At 44.0% G+C, this 4,816-nt stretch overlaps 1 pseudogene; it reads right to left on the bottom strand.

Moving 5' to 3' along the window:
* Positions 1-2,755: 2,755 nt before the first annotated feature.
* On the bottom strand, positions 2,756-4,092 carry LOC102838529 (annotated as a pseudogene).
* Between the last annotated feature and the right edge of the window lie 724 nt (positions 4,093-4,816).

The following is a 4,816-nucleotide window of genomic DNA, read 5'->3' as shown; positions in this document are numbered from 1 at the left end:
TGTCCCTATCAACCCTGTATAACAAGGTTTGATCCTTGATGTGAAGACTCCTTCCTTCTCATTTGGTATTTTGAACTACTACATCCATAAGTTTAAGTCAAGTTCATCACATTGTAGCACTTTACACTTGCTTCCTTTATCAGGTTTCTTTATTGTCCTCTAGTTGAGCTCTGGTCATCAAGTCATTGAAGCTAGGTAAAATGGGTACTATCTGCAAGTTTGGGCATTCTTGTGACTCTCCCCTGACTTCATATCAGCTGGAAGCTTCACTCTCAGCTCTGGTCCTCCATGGCTAGGTCAGTGTCCATAGGCTCAGGAGTTTCCAAGTCTTCCAAAACTTCAGACTAACCAGCTCTTCCTTCTCTCTCTCACCTCAAGGTCAACAGGAGTCTATGGAACATGGTCGAACTCAGTCCATATCTTTATTATTGACTTTCCCCCACTTCCATTCACATGTAGACTAATGCGGTAGGCAGTGAGCTTACATGTCTGCTCATGTGTTACCTTTGAGTTTAAGTCTTGGAAGGAGGTTTGTCCTGAAAGGACTTGATTGCTTGCCTTGATGACTCCCCAGTGAACAGCTTGCTTATTCTTGTAATAGCCAAAGAGACTGCCGTTTTCATTTCAGTTTTTCTTGCTGGTCTTTCTTTCAGTTCTTTCTTGCTGTGTCTTCTATTCCTCTAGCCACTCTGGGCTGGTCTGCATGTCCTTTCAAGTGGGAATGCCCACCTCAGAAGGTTCTAGATGGGCCTCAGGATTCCACCTAAGTTCCTATACACTACAAAGGCTCAGTAAGAAGATGATTTCACTGGGCAAGTTCTGGAACCTAGGTATTCCAATAAGTTATAAGCTTACAAGTGTTCTGTAGTCATGTTTCCTGATGGTCCTTTCTATCTCATTCAAGTACCTATTTTACAGTAGTAGGCAAGGAAAGCCAATATCCAAAAGACAGCCAAACACCTTAACATTATTTCCCCTCTTATACTCATTCAGACCATACCTCGATCCCTATATCAGAGCCCTTTTGTTCCAAGGTTCAGAATACATCACTATTTACCTCTCTCATTTAGCCCATTCAAACCTACCTAAGTGCTTTCCTATCTACCTTCCAAACCCCTGTCCCTTCTTGTGTATTGCCCTCCCCAACACCTGAACTATGATGCATGAATTCTCTAACCTGTGCTCTACCATCCTCTCCTTCCCACCCCTGGTAACCAACAAAGGTTTTTGTTTTTTTTAGTATGGGTATCTTTTCTTAAGCTTTTACAATTATGGTCTTATGTAATATTTGTCCTTTTGTGACTTATTTCACTCAGTATAATGTCCTCAAGTTTTATCCATGCTATGTGGTGGTTTATAGCTTCTTTGTTATTTTTCAAGGTAGCATACTATTCCATTGTGTGGATGTACTAAAGTTGGTTTATCCATTCTTCCATTGTTTGGCCCTTAGGGTCTGTCCATCTTTTTGCTATTGTGAATAGTGCTGTGCTAAACATTGGTGTGTGTCTATCTACTTGTGTTATGGCTCACATTTCTTGTGGATATATACCAAATCGAGGAATTGCTGGATTGTAATGTATTTCTATTTCCAATTTGCTGAGGAAGTGCCATACTGTTTTCCAGAGTGGATGAGGGTTCCAGTCTCTCCACATCCTCACCAGCATTTATTGTCCACTGCTTTTTTGAACCTTGCTGTTATTGCTGGTATGAGATGATATCTCATTGTTGAGATTTTAATCTCTCTAATGGTTAATGATCATGAACATTTCTTCATATGTTTGTTGGCTGCATAAATGTCTTCCTTGGTGAAGTGTCTGTTCATGTCCTGTGCCAATTTTTTAATTGGGTTATTTGTCTTTTTCTTGTAGAGGTGTTGTTATTTCCTATAGATTTTAGAAGTTAGTCCCTTGTCTGATATGTCATTACAAAATATTTTTTCCCATTCTGTGGGGTCCCTTTTTACTCTTTTGGTGAAATCCTTTGATGCACATAAATTTCTAATTTTTAGTATTTCCCAATCATCTATTTTGTCTTCTTTTGTTTGTGCAATTCCCACAATGTTTGGTAGTCCATAGAGCCCTTAAATTTATCTTTATTGTTTCATTGATGACCTTTATAATTCTAGGATTCACATTTATGTCTTTAATCCATGCTGAGTTATTTGTATATGATGTGAGAGAAAGGTCTTGTTTCAGTCTTTTGCATATAGATTTCCAGTTTTGCCAGCACCATCTGTTGACGAGACTATCGCCTCCCCATCCAATGTACTTTGGCCCTTTGTCAATGATCAGTTGGCTGTATGTGAATAATTTCTGGATTCTCAATTCTGTTCAATTGATCTATGCATCTTTCATTGTACCAGTAGTAGGATGTTTTGACCATGGTAGCCATGTAGTAAAATTTGTAATCAGGGAGTGAGAGGCCTCCAACTTTGTTCTTCTTTTTAAGCTGTGCTTTGCTTATCTGGGGACTCTTTCCTTCCATATAAAGTTTTGTAATTGTTTTTGCCATCTCTTTAAAGAATGTTGCTGGGATCTGGATTGAGATTGCATTATATCTGTAGACTGTTTCAGATAGTATTGACATTTTCACAATGTTAAGTCCTCCTATCCAGGAACATGGTATATTCTTTTTAAACCAGAAAATTAAGGCATTTTATTCTGTTGTTCTTATCTGCGCAGTGGCCCGAAAGTGGAGGTGTGAATGGAAGGGAGGGCGGTGATGGCCTTGGTTCTGCTGAAGGCCCTGGGGTCCTCTACTTGGCCTGGACTGTCTCCTCCAGTCTATCCAAGCGCTCCTGTAGTTCCTGCACTGTGGCCTGGAGCTTCCTCATCTCCTCCTCCAGCCGGGATACCGTGTCCAAACTAGGGGTGCCGCTGGCCTCTGGCGTTGCCTTCCTGCGCCCAGTGTCCAGGCCTTGGTTGACCCTCAGCTCCCGGGTCTTTGGGGGTACATAGCCATCCTTGAGGGAGATAAGGAAGGGCCCAACATCCCGACCTCCAAATCACTCCTCAGCTGTGAGTGCAGGGTCAGGCCCTGCCGTGGGCAGATACAGATCCTCCTGGAACAGGTCCGACTTTCTAGACACAGTCATGGCAATGGGCTCACACCTCCGCGCGTGCAGCTTGTAGAACCTGGCAATCTCGCACTTGTTCACCTCCAGACTACGTTTGGGCATGTAATCCATGCCATGCTGGGACTCCTTGGAGCTGAACATGGAGAGAAAGTGCAGGAACGGGGCCTCAGAAGTAATCTAAAGTACCGGATAGAGCTGTCACCCTTGCCACAGAGATAGACAAGGGCAGCAGGACTCCACTGCTCGTGTCCAGCTCATGCAGGGGACAATGGTTCCTCCAGGTGCTTTGTGTCCCACAGCGCCACCTGCCGCTCACTCACTCGGCTGAAGCTTGTGGTCAGGATCTTTCCCTCTGACACAAACAAGGCATGCACAGGCTAGGTCCCCTCGTGGGGACGGCCCTTCTCAGCTACCACTGTGCCTTTGCGGGGCTTGATGATGCGCACGCGCTTGTCACGACAGGAAGTGCAGATGAGTGCACTAGTCCACGCTGTAGATTGTGTCCGGGTGCACGTCCGGGCCCAGCGTCAGCATGGCCTCCCCAGTGCCACGTCTCACATCAGAATCACGCTGAGCAGCACATTCTGGGTTGTGGGGTGCCAGGCCACAATGCCTACACGCTTGGTGTGACCCTTCAGGGTGATGACGGGCTCCCGCAAGGGCAGCATCAGGCCCCCATCAGGGACCTCCCACACCATGACTGTGCAGTGCTCAGAGCCACTAGCGATTATATTCTCATTGTGTGGGCACTAGGCAATGACCAGTACAGGCGCAGTGTGGCCACAGACCATAGGCACATTCTTGTCCACAAAGTCCATTCTTACCCAAAGGCAGTACCAGGAAGGCCCCTCCCCCACTGGCCTCACAGATCAGGGCCACGAACTTGGGGTTGACTGCACAGATCCACTGTCCCAGGTGGTCTGTGAGACTCTCACATCTTCATAGCATTGGTCGGCCTTGAATGGTTGTCCAAATACATGGCGGAACTTGCTGGAGCGGACCACCTGCTGGCTCATCCTGCTGCTAGGAGATGAAAGTGACCCCCCAAGTGGAGGAAGAAGAAGAAGAGGAGGAGGAGCTGGCAAAGCCCAGACTCGCCTATTCTTCCATTTTTGTAAGTCTCTTTTGGTTTCATGTAGTAGTATGTTATAGTTTTCTTTGTTTAGCTCTTTTGCTTCTCTGGTTAGATTTATTCCTAAATATTTCATCTTTTGGAGGGATATTGTAAATGGTATTGCTTTCCTAATTTCCTTTGCAGAGCTGTCATTATTAGTATAGAGGAGTCTGTCTGATTTTTGTATGTTGATCTTACACCTGCCATTTTGCTGAATCTTCCAATGAGTTCTTGTAATTTTTTTGCTGAGTCTTTGGGGATCATATCATCATATCATCTGCAAAAAGAGTTTTACTTATTTGCCAATTTGGATGCCTTTAATTTTCCTATCTTACCTTATAGCTATGGCTAAGACTTCCAACACAATATTGAATATTAGTGGTAATAAAAGGCATCCTTATCTGGTTCCTGTTTGCTAAAGGAAGGCTTTCAGGTCTCTCCATTGAGAGTGATGTTGGCTGTTGGTTTTGTGTCTATGCTGTTAATTATATGTTGAGGAATTTCCCTTCAATTCCTACTTTGTTGATTGTTGGATTTTGTCAAATGCCTTTTCTGCATCAATCAGTATGATCATGTGGTTCTTTTCCTATTTTAAAAAAGTCTATATGGTGGATTATTTTTCTAAT

The sequence above is a fragment of the Chrysochloris asiatica genome, unplaced genomic scaffold, assembly GCF_000296735.1.
Source record: "Chrysochloris asiatica unplaced genomic scaffold, ChrAsi1.0 scaffold00236, whole genome shotgun sequence".
Classification (NCBI taxonomy): domain Eukaryota; kingdom Metazoa; phylum Chordata; class Mammalia; order Afrosoricida; family Chrysochloridae; genus Chrysochloris; species Chrysochloris asiatica.
The sequence above is the reverse complement of the archived record's forward strand: the minus strand, read 5'-3'. Positions and strand labels throughout refer to the sequence as shown.